General features: G+C 49.1%; 1 protein-coding gene across 2 annotated transcripts in view; it reads right to left on the bottom strand.

Moving 5' to 3' along the window:
• VPS8 (VPS8 subunit of CORVET complex) overlaps positions 1-12,052 on the bottom strand; it is a 257,750-nt gene extending 245,698 nt beyond the window's left edge. For both annotated transcript variants that reach the window (XM_056121586.1, XM_056121585.1), the window contains exon 1: positions 11,942-12,052. The gene's annotated coding sequence lies outside the window, so the exon portion shown is untranslated. The remainder of the gene's footprint in view (positions 1-11,941) is intronic.
• Between the last annotated feature and the right edge of the window lie 1,427 nt (positions 12,053-13,479).

The raw sequence follows: 13,479 nt of genomic DNA, 5'->3' as shown, positions 1-13,479 counted from the left end.
GGAAAGCAGAAGAGGCAGGAGAAGGGAAGGAAGAAGGAGGAGAAGGAGAAAATGAAGAAGGTCAGTCTGTCTTTCATCTCTGAGCCCCCACACCTGTCACTGGTTTTTGTTTTGGACCCCTACCCCGCAGTGCTCAGCTCTTATTCCTGGCTCTGTGCCCAAGGATCATTCCACATCGGCAGGGGACAGAACCCAGGTTGGCCATGCGCAAGGCCAGCACCCTCGGTACTATCGCTTCAGCCCTGGGTCCCTCTATTTCGACACCTGCAAGCTCAGTTCGCGCCCTTCATGCCGCCTGCTCAGGCCAACATCTGAGTTCTGGGAAGGGCTCCTGTGAAGGCTGCCAATCAAAACTCCCCTGGGACCTCTGGGTTCTGACCATGACATAGTGTTTACAGATGGAGGATTACAATGTTGCAGAACATTATCTAAGCGTGGCCGAGCTATGCACCAAACACTATAATACAACTAGAAAATGGGTCCAAGTTTCTTTAATGCTCAGTAAGACATGGCACAGAATCTCCAGAATCCTTCACTGGGATTCATTAAGATGGAACTGGTGTGGGCCAGCCACTTCCGCTGCCCCCCAAACAATGAACAGCAAGGCTAAGCAGCCCCACACACACCCTCTGCAGAAAAGGGGGCATTCAATACAGCTCTCTCAGCGGGACACCCGCAGTGTGCGTCACAGGCAGAGATTCTCTGAGAATGACATAAACTTACAGAGGAGCAGAAGAGGAAGAGGTTTGTTTTTTCCCCTTTTGGGGGGGCAGGGGTGGGATTTGGGCAGCTGAGCTCCAAGCTCAGAGGAGTCACGCCCAGTAATGCTAGGGCACCCCAGGGTCAGCCACATGGAAGTGTGTTCCCCCTGAACTACTCTCCAACCTGGACAGAGCGCCTTGACATCACTTGAGCCCAGGTTGCTGACTCCTGGAAGCCTGCTCTGGCCATCTGCTTCCGGCAGTGTGAGAGCGCAGACCAGCATTTTCTGCCCACTTTCCCAGCCAATCTAGAGCCCTCTCAGGCATCTGACCATTTCTGCAGGACTTCTGGAAAGAAGGATGTTACAATGACTGCTGGGCTGGAGCAATAGCACAGCAGGCAGGGCGTTCGCCTTGCACACAGCTGACTGGCCAACCCAGGTTCAATTCCTCTGCCCCTCTCAGAGAGCCCAGCAAGCTACCAAGAGTATCTCCCCCTCACGGCAAATCCTGGCAAGCTACCCGTGATGTATTCCATGTGCCAAACACAGTAACAATAAGTCTCACAATGAAGACATTACTAGGCACGCTCAAGCAAATCGATGAACAATGGGAGGACCAACAGGACAGGACAATGACTGTTAATTTTAAAAAATAATGCTTCATTTGGTTTTCAACAAAATGAATTATCTACATTGACAATTTCCTGAGCAATTACACTTTTTTTTTCACTTTTTGGGTCACACCCAGCGATGCTCAGGGGTTACTCCTGGCTCTGCACTTAGAAATTACTCCTGGTGATACTCAGGGGGCCATATGGGATGGACCCGCATTGGCCGTTTGCAAGGGAAATGTCTCCCCGTTGTACTAGCGCTCCAGCCCCGAGGATTCCACCATTTTTCTGATGCGAAAGCCCCGACTCATGACCCGGTACTTCTGTACGGTCTAATCAGTGCTGGGCCAGTCAGAAGGACCGCAAATCAGAAGGCCAGGTTAGCACAATCAGAGGTTTTCCCAGGAGTCTGAAACTAGTGCAGCCCTCACCCAGGCTGCAGATATTAAATGAAAATCTTTCATCGTGATAAGGATCCTAGAACCTGCAGCTCATTCTAAAACCTTGCATGGGGGTGGAGGAGTTCCTCCTTAGCAAGGAGGAAAAAATTCAATCCCTGATCCCACCCAGATTCGGTGAGCAGGGACCCCCACACTCCCCCCCGCTCCCCAGCAGCTCCGCTGTATGGGACAGCAGAACACAGTGCGAGCTCTGGGGCCAGCTGGGAGCCTATGAGCACTGGGGAAAGCAGCACTAGGGGAGCACCTGTGAGCATCACAGCGCCCCCTACTGAGCACCGTAAGTAAATGCAGGCAGCGCCACAGCCATGTGTGCAAACACAGCCACCAGCTGGTGACCACGGGCTTAATGGAGGACGCTTTAATAACCACCAGCTTGGCGGTGGGGCTTGTTGGGGATCATGGTCATTGCCATGGATCAATCAAGGGAGAGAAGGGAAAAGTTCACTATTGACAATGCCTTTCCCAGCCCAAATACACCTCTAGGAGCCCCAGCAATTTCTCTGGCAACGGTTACCAGCTGAGACCTGTGGGGCAATCTTGGAGTGGGCCGGGCGGCCCTGCCCTGCAAGGCCTGCAGCCACTCCCTCGCCCCTAGCCCCACCAGGCCTGCGGCCCGACTCACCAAGAACCTGGCCTGCCCAAACCTTCAGGTGCACGGGTCTCATGGCTGAAGGCTGAAGGCCTCCACGGAGCAGGCATGGGCAGTCTCCTCCCCCCACCCATGCCAGGCCCACGGGCTACCATTTGCTGCTACAGAAGCTCATCTACCGGCCTCGTTCCGGAGACTCATAAATCAACTCTAAAGAGACCATCTAGCTACAAAAACCTCTCAGACACTCGCTCCTGCCTGAGACCTCCAGGGCAATCGCCAAGGGGCAGGGGCTAATGCCCACCCAAATGAAGCACCCAGCAGGTGCTCCCACACCCCAGGCCACTCCCACGCTCTGGCCAGACTTCCCAATGAAATTTTCTGCATTTTCTGGAGCAAAAAACATCTCCAAACTCGACACAATGACATCCCAGTAATAGCACACCAGTTTAGGTGGGATGTAACATAGATGCCAACCAATCTCATTAAATGTTAACCAATAACATTAAAACAGAAGCCTCGATGAGCAAAGACAGCTTATTAAACCCTCAGACAAGGACTTAATGTCCCCATGGTGAGATACAACAATTTTCACAAATTTTCTTCTACGGAAATATTTTTTGATTATGCAGTTAGCCATTGAGTGGTAAGAAACAATATAAAATAAATTACGATGGGCATGCTAGGGGGTGAGGCTTGAGGGATGGCTGGGAAAATGGAGACAATGGTGGAGGGAGAGAAGGGGACAAGCGGGGGTGGAGTTGGTGTTAGGGTACTGAATACCTGTAAGAAATCAGCATGCACAACTTTGTAAACTACAAAAATGTTTAAATAAAGTGATAGAAAAAAAAAAAAAACAAATAGACCTCTGGATCAAAGGCCACCATGGGGGTGGGGGGCTGGAGCAGGGAAAAAGCTTGCGAGGCTGGAAAACATGTTTGGCATAGAGACCCCCAGGTCTAACCTCTGGTACATATGCCCCCACCCCCAAGCACTGCTGGGTATGGCTCCCCCCCAAAAAACAAACCAAATAAAAAGGCAAAGTACTCAGACATTTTCCTAAGATGCCCAAAAGGGACTCTGCAGGGCTACGCACAGCGGACAGGGTGCTTGCTTTGCATGTGGCCAACCCAGGTTCAATCCCCAGCACCACATATGGTCCCCTGAGCACAGCCAGGAGTGATCTCTGAGCACAGAGTCAAAAGTAAGCCCTAAACACTGTGTGTGTGTGTGTGTGTGTGTGTGTGTGTGTGTGTGTGTGTAGGGGGGAAGGAAGGAAGGTGGGACAGAAATGCTGGGGGAAGGACTCTGCAGAGGGATTAAGTTAGGGTTTTGAGGGGAGGGATTACCCTAGTTCACCTGGGTGAGCCCAATATCATCCCAATGGCACAGAGGAAGTAGAGTGGGTGTGGGTGAGTGGAGACGGGGCCCCAGAAACGGGGGCTAGGAGGCGGTGGCAGCTATGCTGAGGGCTTCGAAGGTAGAGGAAGGTTCTAGAACTCAGGCTGTGCCTCCAAGCTGCCAGAGGCAAGGGAGATGAGGTGCACCCTGCACCTCCCATAGGCCATCAGCTCCACCCCTTAGGATCAGAGCTGGGCTTGTGAGCAGCAGAACTGGAAAAGAACAGCTGTGTGGTTTGAAGCCTGTGTAGTAATGGCAGCAAAAGGAACTGAAAACGCTAACAACCATCAACGTATGTTTGTTGCTGGCGACCTCTCCAACATTCTGAAACGCAAACCCCTCCCTTGTCCCTTGGTGTTGCCCAAATATTTATGGAGCAAGCTCTCCATTCCAAGAGGCAAGCCGGTGATGAAACGCTAAACACATGACGCATAATAGGCTCCCTTGATGTTGCTAGAGCCTTTCACACACCACTTACATGCTCTCCCAGTACAAAGGCTGGCAATGAACTAACTGCCAACAGTTTCCTCTTGGGACACAATTCGGCAATTAGCTCCTCACCCAACCATCCTGTGATCCTGTGCTCTTACAGTTCTGATGGGATGCCAAGCATAGATCGTACCTACAAACACAATAAAGGTTACGCCAATCATTTCTCAGTCTCTCCCAGACAGAAATCAGATTAATTGGACACGAAATGTATGTCACAGAATTATGATTACCTAGTAGATTGTCCCCTTCTGAGTGCTTATATTTTATTAGTCCCAATTTAAGATAATGTGACGTCTTGATAGTTCCCAAGATAAGCCCATTCATTAATAAGGTTATTTCCAACCACTACTAATAGATTTGAGAATCATTAAAAAAAATAGACCATATAAACTGCAATTGTCCCATTATGACACTGGCCAAGTAAATAAAATCTCTTGGATGGGATCCACCTCTATTTCATCAGGATAATAGGAACTCTTTCAACTGCTTTTATTTTTTTTTTAAACCTCTGAAAACATTTTCAATTATTCTCTCATACTGGATCCGGGATAAATCACTGACATTTTCTTTATCTCCTAAAAATGTTGCACAAGTTACTTTTCATTTTATAATGAAATCAAGGGTATTTATAAATGCATTACACTGCAGACGATACCATGAAATCATACTATGGAAATGATCTTGCACGCCAACTCTGTATCTGGCCCTCTCAATCAATCCAAAGCTTTTCTCTTCGTCCATTTCACTGTCTTGTCTGGTCATTTTATACTTTGTTTTGTGAAGAAAAATAAAACAGAGGATTAACCTCCATTAGTATTATACTGCCTTTTTTTTTTTTTCGGTAAATGAACTCCCTTGAAACAATTCCTCAGTGACAACAGGATAAGATTTCAAATTCAAAGCCAGACAGCTGAAACGTGACAGTTAAACTTACTGCTTTATTTTTGTTGTTGTTTGTATTCTGGGCCTCACTGGAGGTGCTCAGGTCTTATCCCCGGCTCTGTGCTCAGGGATCACTCCTGGCAGTACTCAGGAAACCCTATGCGGGGTCACAATGGCTTCCTGCTAGGTCAGCACCTTATCCCCTGCATCATCGCCCTGGTCCTAACCGACTGCTGTATTCAGATTCCTTCAAGATTCTTCAGATTCCTTCCAGAATAGCTCCCAAGGGGACTGAAGACATAGCATAGCAGTTAGGAGGCCTGCCTTGTCTAAGGCTGACCCAGATTTGATTCCTGATGCCCCAAACGGTCCTCTGTGCCCACTAGGAGTGATCTGTCAGGGTGGAGCCAGGAGTAATAAGCCCTGAGCACTGCTGGGTGTGGCCCAAATTTTTTTTTTTTAAAAAGTAAAAGAAACAGCAACAACAACAAAAATAGGAATGGCTTCCACATTCCTGCCTCGCGTGCTCACGCCCCTTCCCTTCCTCTTCCTCTTCATTTTCCCTCTTTCCCTTTGTGCACCTTTCCAGTAGCTTTGTGACTTCTTCGGGAAGGTGTTGAGGCGTCTTCCTCATATTGCTCATTAGTTAGGCCAGTATATGACTATATCTCTTCTCACCCACCATCACACAATAAAAAAAAAATGGGACCATGCTTCTCTGTATACTCCATAAGCCAACAGACTTTAAAAAAAAAAAATCATAAAAGCCACTCCCTGTAGTGCTCAGTGGCCACTAGAGTCACGCCCGGTGATGCTCTCCTGGTGGTGATAGTCAGGGGGCCACACGGTCCCCGGGAGCGCACTCAGGGCTGTACGCAGGGAAGGCAGCTGCTCCCCTGCTTCAGCTGCCGCCCCAGCCCCTCAGGGGGCATCGCGACCTGCACAGCCACGTAGATGCGACACGCTGATGCGCTGATGAATTGGAGGCTAGGATAACACCACTGCCACGAATGGAAACACATCTGATTTATTACCTGTAATTGTGAGGCTCCAGAGAACATATTTGACTCACAGCACATAGGAATCTAAGCCATGAGAAGCCAAGATATAATTGGGATTTTTTCTTTATGTAATCAGGCATGTCGACCACGGCTGATCACGTTCATCCATCAGGGAGCAGTTAGGACTCTGCCTCTCAGGGCAGGCTGGGGGTGAGGGGATGCACAGGCTTCCCATGCAGGAAGTCTTGACCCTGGCACCAACAAAAAAGAGAGAAGAAAGAGAAGAGAGAGAGACAGACAGACAGACAGACAGACAGAGGAAAGAGAGAGAGAGAACTTTGCTTCCTCACCAAAGCCTCCTGTCCGGCTCAGCTAAGCCAGGCTTCCCATTAATATGCACCTATAACATACTTCTCCTCTTTCATTACCCTTATTATACCGCAATCATGATTTCAGTGTCTGAATAACTATTCCCCTCCCTCAACTGGAATGAGGATTCAGAAGAGAACAAAGACCAGATCTGCCTTGTACCCCATTGTATTCTCAGCCTAATTACACAGTAACTAATCAACCCACCAATCCATTCACTCATTCCTCCCTCTCTCCTTAAGTAGCCAAGAAACACTGCATCGCTGTCTCCAAGTCTCAGCTGTCCTGGTCATACAAAATAAGACATAGTTAGTCATGCTACCCCAAAAAAGTCTCTCCTGGAGAGTTCCATCCTTTGTACCCATGTTATCTTTTTAAGTCCTCAAGACTGACTTTTTAATGATCATTCCAGCTCAGAGATATAATACACATACATCACAAACTCCACAACTTCGAGCGTTTTCTGTCCTCTTGCATTAGTTCAGCATTTAGGCCAAGATGAAAACAATGGCTATGTCCATTCAGCTTATAACTCAACTTTATCTTGGGCAAAAACAGGAAACAGGAGAGTTTGGTTCCCAGAGCTGGGCACTCAGAGCGCCACCACATGCTCAGTAACTCTCCGCCTGAGAGTGGGCACGGGCTAGGAGACGGGTCAGTCCCAGCTCTGGCACGCCTTGGGCACAAGCAACCCATCTCATGCATGCTCACAAGAGCAAACGGCACGTGACTCCCACATGGGGGAAACCTGGTGCACGGGGACTGCCTTAGGCACTTACATGTGGCAGTCTCCAACCTGACTCCTTCCTGGAGCACTGGAGGGGACTCCGTTTCCAAGGAGCCTCGAGCACGCACCTGAGAAGCAGGCCCTGGGTTAGATGCTCTACCACACAGAGGACAGGCTGCTTCCTGGACTCGCCCACTAGCTTTCGAGCATACCACAAGTGAGAACGCTCTAGCCCAGTAGCCAGTTGCTAAGAAAAAATTCCAAACCTGTTTCCTCCTCTTTTCTAGTAAATGTCTAAATAAGAGGAGTGACTAACTGAAAATTTAGGAAAAGGGGCCAGAGCAATAGCACAGCAGGTAAGGCACTTGCCACACATGCACCCAACCTGGGTTCAATCCCTTGAGCCCCATATGGTCCCCGGAGCACAGAGCCAGGAGTGATTCCTGAGCACAGAGCCAGGAGTAACCCATGAGCTTGGGAGGGTGTGACCCAACACCCTCCCCACCCACTGCCAAAATATATAAATAAAAAGCTCTGTCATCCTGTGTCCCAATGTGCATGCCCCTAATCTCAGCTGGTCCCCCTGCAGCACAAATCCTAGTCCCCAGTGTAGTCCATCTCCACACAATCTGTCTCCGCTCCAACAAAATGAAACACACAATGGGCCCAGAGAAGCTCCCTGAACTGCAGGAACAAGTGTGAAATCTGGAAAAAGAGTCACTGGCAAAAATAAGAAGGTGTTTCACAGAAGAGCTAAAGCAGATGATTACTACAAACGAAAGTTAAGGATTGGCACAAACGAGCCCTCTGGCTGCTGATCGAGCTGCTTATCGGCCATGATCCCAGAGACTCAGAAACAAAGCTCGGAACACAACAGCTTTTGGCAAAAAAATCCCTCCAGATTTAATTATTAAAACTTCAGAATTCCAAAATCACGCAGCCTCAATATGCAATTCATAATCAGCAACAGAAAACACTCGGCAGACCTGAGTGTTGGGGTAAAATTCCAAATAATAATGGTGGGTTTGGTGTCAAAATATTGAATGTAATCAAAGTAGAGAGAGAGTAATGTGGAAATCGTCTGCCACACAGGTAGGGGGAGGGTGTGGGATGCGGGGATACTGGGGTTTCTGTTGGCAGAAAATGTGCACTGGTGAAGGGTCAGGTGTTTCATCATTGTATGACTGAGACTTAAACCAAAAACTCTGTAAATGCTCTCACAGTGTTTCAATAAATAAATAAATAAGAAGGGTTGGGACCAAAGAGACAGGACAGAGGGTAGGAAGTTTTCCTTGCACACAACCAACCTGGGTTCGATTCCCGGCATTCCATATGGTCCCTCGAGCACAGGCAGGAGTGATCCCAGAGCCAAGAATAATCCCTAAGCACCACTAGGGGTTCCCCCTTCCCCTCAAAAAGGAAGTTAAAGGTAACCAATATCTCCTGTACTGAATATGTTCTCAAACCAAGGAACCCACTTCACCAACCCTAAAGCTCATACATCTCTGAGAGTGATGCAAACACTTGCATCAATACAAGCCGCGCCAAGACAAAGCAGCAGACAGAAATGCTTGCTGGCATCTCAAACCAGCTGGGTGCAGACAGGCTGACTGGTTTAAGGAGAAGCATGGGCCAGATAATCTTGGATGGAAAAGCACCACTTGTTACTGGAGAGGAGGTAGAGAAGGAAGTTCAGGATCTCACGGAGGAAGGTGCTGAGGCTTCCAAGTATGAAGCAAACACAACTGAGAAAACTTCTGCTGAAGACAAACCCTGAAAGCGACTGGGAGCTGCTATGGCATATTATGACTGCTTTTAATAATGTAGTTCAAGAAGGCAGTCAGATCTAGGTATTTTTAAGCTCAAGTGCCTTGGACACTACAGATCTTTTCAGTTTCGACTTTTATACACAACACATTCTTTGCAGCTAAATTGAAGTAGCCTGGGAATAGAGTTTGGAAAAAAAGGTTAGGAAAGTGCTTTGCTTAGTATAAATACAGTTTGATTTTTTAATTCCATTGGCACTGATTCGTACGCAGACAGCAATGATGTTTATAGAAAGCTAATTATGACATGCAAGATGACTGAAGATCTAGGAAGGAATCTGACTAAAGATTTGAAATGGAAGTACAATATAGAAAAAACAACAAAAGCTAAAAAAAAAAAAACTTTAATTTTTTTTAAAGGAGAGGAAAGGAGAGTGCCTGAGAGCAACCCACCTATGCATGAATCTTAGTTCTACAAATTGTGAGACACAACCCTCCAGAAGTCCCACTCAAGGAATAAAAATTCCCATCCTCTATTCCAATATTCAGAGCAATATAAGGATGCCTGAAAATACCTGTCTTTATGTCTATATGATGAAGCAGGAGAAAGTAATGAGAAAAATCATTTTTCAGTTTCCTTTGGGGAAAAGCACACACCTGGCAGTTCTCAGGGCTTCCTCCTGGTTCTGCACTCAGGGATCACAACTGGTGGGGGCAGGAGACCCTAAGGGATGCTAGGGATCAAACCCAGCATTTATGCAAGGCAAGCACCTGACCCACTGGACTATCGCTCCAGCCCTATTTTTCAATCTCTAGCAAGTTCTTACCAATATAAGAAATTCTCTTCCAAGACCCACCACAACCTTAGAGAAGAAGCACATGGGTCATGAAGGCTGAAACACATTCTTTTTTCTTCTTCTCTCCACTGAATATAGATATTCTTTTGAGTTAAATGCAAAGAAGAAATGTCAGACTGAGTAGACAGTAACCTTCCCATCTTAATTCACTCCCAGTCACCCTACATCATTCTTTGGGAGTAGAGGGGAGCACATCTGGCAATACTCCAGGACCACTCATTGCCTGGGATCAAACCTGGAGCTCCCACATGCCCTAGTGTGCAATCGAGTGCTTTGAATCACCTCCCTAGCTCACAAGTGTTGGGTTGTTGTTGTTATTGGTTTTTTTTTTTTTTTAAGAACAAGCAGCAGCTTCTTGCTAAACTGCAGTGGAAAGAAAAAATGGTTACAATAAATCCTCCCAACACCTACACCAGCTTTCCTTCAGAAAACTATTCCTCCTCCACTCCCTGTAATTTTGGTGGTTCTGCCAATCAACTGCCCTATCTGCCCACACAGAAGAGTAGGTACATATCAGTCCTGTGTCCAAGCTGGCCAATCAACATCCTCCCCCAGCATTTCTAGATAATGAAGGGAGGTGTTTTCTCTTTACTGGGGGCACTGAAGCTTGGCTAGTGTTACACAGGAGCTCTTAGACCAACCGAAGAAAATCCAATACTCATTCAAGAGTCAGTTAGAATTTGAACTTCAATCTTACAATAATCTACGCGATATCCAAAGTTGTGAGCCAAGAGAAAATTCTAAAACCTGCGGAAACTACGAAGAGATTAATCTCGACAGATCGTAAGTTAATCTCACTTTATTACGTTCCAAGGACATGACCTCTCCTTTCCACCTACAACTGGTAAGAGTCCTACAGGCCGAGACGCTGATGGAAAGAGTGCCACCAAACTCAAGATCACCAAGCTGCCCCCAATAGTCTTGGAAGATGGGAACAACCTATCCATGTGAGGCTGATGGTCCAGTTACTGAGAAAATATCTAGAGAATAACCAGAGTGCTGAGAGCTCTGACATGCTAGTGCTCTGGAAAGAGTTCTGTCACACAAAGCCCAATAGTGCAACAAGAAAATTTTCCTTCCATGTATCTTTAGTCTGCACAACAGTCCAGCTACTGTCAGAGGTTTCCCTATTCAACTCTGCTGAAACCTGACCGCGAGCAGACACACCCCTGCAGACCCTGCACCTCCATTAAACACTCCTTCAAACACAAGCACCTGCCATGCAATTATCTCTCACGCGCAGACATGTGGAGCAGAGTTGGCGTCAGGAGTTAACATCCATGTTTATCTTTTTTTGTTTTTTATTCCGGGGTGGGGGGGAGCGGGAGGTGGGGTGGAAGTGTGGCAGTGTGGCTGCGGGTGGGAGACACAGAGGACACACACCTGCCTAGCAGCCTCGCAGCAGGAGAGTAAGGAGGGGCGCGTCGTGGCCCGGGAACCTCCCCCTTAAGCTCCTCCATCCCACCCCACCTTTCCCGCACCCCTGGACCCACGAGGCAGCGCTTTCCCACCTGGAGCACCGCCCAGTCTCCTAAGAGTCCCTCTCCTGCCCTCACTCTGAGCCACGCCCCCGAGTCCGCCGAACCCCGGCTGGGAGGGACGTGCACCAAGCCTGAGAGAAGAACACCCCGTCTAGGCGCGAAGCCTTGGCCTCACGTGCCCGTCTGCAGAGGCGGAGGTGCCCACCCGGGTGCCCCCAGGCCCGCAAAGGCGGGCTGCGCACACCTGTCCCAGCCGGGGTTCCGAGTGGGGGAGGCGGGTGGTGTCCCTCAGCCCCCCTGCACTGGAAAGCAGCAGGTGGACGCGGCGCGAGTGCGCCTGTCCCTCCGCCCCCATGCATCCGAAAGCAGCAGGTGGACTCGGCCAGGGCCAGCGGCCGGGCACGCCCCCGCCCGGCGTGCACCCCGCCCAGCCCCGGGCCCCCTGGGCGCCGAGCAGGTCTGCAGCTGCCCCGCGGGCTAGCCCGGGCCGCGCAACTGCGCGGCGGGGAAAGCGCCGGGGCGCGTGTCCCCCTCCCTCCCGCCGGGTCACAGACCCCCGCTCCCGGGCCCGGCCAGCCAGCCCGGCTGGCAGACGCGTTACCTGTGCGCGCAGCCGTCCCGGCCCAGGACCTCGGGCCACGTGACCCCGCCCCCTCGGGCCTCGCGCACGCGCAGTGCCCGCCGCGGGCGCCGCGCTTCCGCTTTCCTCCGCGACGCTCCGCCCCCTTCTTCACCGAGTTCCCGCCCCCTTTTAAAGGGCCAGAGACACGGGGATTTGATGGGAAGTTAAAGAAGAGAAACTTGGTAACAGAGTCTGACCAGTAAGTAGCAGTCCTGGGGCTAAGGAAAGAAACCCTTTCCCAGCAGCCCTAAGACCGCAATGAATTTAGGCAGCCCAGAAAGGGAAAATAGATGTTGGTAGATACTAGGTATCTACCAGGCTTTTGAAGTTTGCAACAAGTAATTTTTCAAAAAGGTAAGATAAAGAAGAGACCAGTGTGACAATAATAGCTGGGAATGATCACGCTAGACAAGATGTGAATGTTAAAAGTAGGTAAAGGGGGGCTGGAGTCATAACACAACAGGTAAGGCGTTTGCCTTGCATGGCTGACCCAAGTTCGATTCCCAGATCCCATAAGGTCCCCCGAGCACCGCCAGGAGTACTTCCTGAGTGCATGAGCCAGGAGCAACCCCTGAGCATCGCCGGGTGTGACCGAAAAAGCAAAATAAAATAAAAGTAGGTAAAGGGATATTCTTGGTAACTTTTCTGTATCAATATTGCAATGCCCAAAAGGAGAGAGGGAGAGAGACAGAGAGTGGCAGAAACAAAGAAGAAAAGCGCCTGCCATAGAGACAGGCTGTGCGTGAGGGTAGAGCTTGTGGGAGAGAACCTGGGGACACTGGTGCTGGGAAGTGTACACTGGTGGAGGAATGGGTGTTGGAACACTGTATGATTGAAACGTAATCATGAACAGCTTTATAAGGGTCTATCTCACAGTGATTCAATTAAAAAGTTCAAAAAGTGTTTTCAGTGGGAGCAAGAGAGGTAATATAGGGTTAAGGCACTTGTCTTATATGCTGCTGACTTCACTTAACCTTCCGACCCCCAGAAAACTACATCTGGTCCCCCCAACACGATAGGTGTCATTCCTAAGCACCTTCTAGTGCGGCCCAACACCTCCTGTACACCCGCTAAAAACATCAGAATTAAAATGTTTTCAGGAGCCAGGGAGATAGTTCAACCAGTTAAGGTATGCTTTGCCTGCCCAGGGTCTGGGATCCATCCAGGAACTGTATGGTCCCCTGTGTACCATAGAACTGACCACCCCCAGCACCCAGCCAAGAGTTACTCCTGAGCACAGCCAGATGTAACTCCAAAGCAGAAGCTTTCAAAGATGAATGTAGGGTTGACACAGTTTTATTTTGCCAAACAGACACAATAAGCATATGTCACACACACAACACACACAGTAAATTACTCTCTTCTAATTTACAGTTAACACTGATCCATGAAAGGGGCTTCGGGTAGGGTGCTTGCCTTGCATGTGGCCAGCCCAGGTTCAATCCCTGTCGCTCCATTATGGTCCCCCTGAGTCCCACTGGGAGTGATATGTCCTCACAGATCCAGGAGTAAGCCCT

Source organism: Sorex fumeus, unplaced genomic scaffold (genome assembly GCF_029834395.1).
Source record: "Sorex fumeus unplaced genomic scaffold, SorFum_2.1 ptg000044l, whole genome shotgun sequence".
NCBI lineage: Eukaryota > Metazoa > Chordata > Mammalia > Eulipotyphla > Soricidae > Sorex > Sorex fumeus.
Note: the sequence above shows the minus strand (reverse complement) of the source record. Positions and strands in the feature narration are given on the sequence as shown.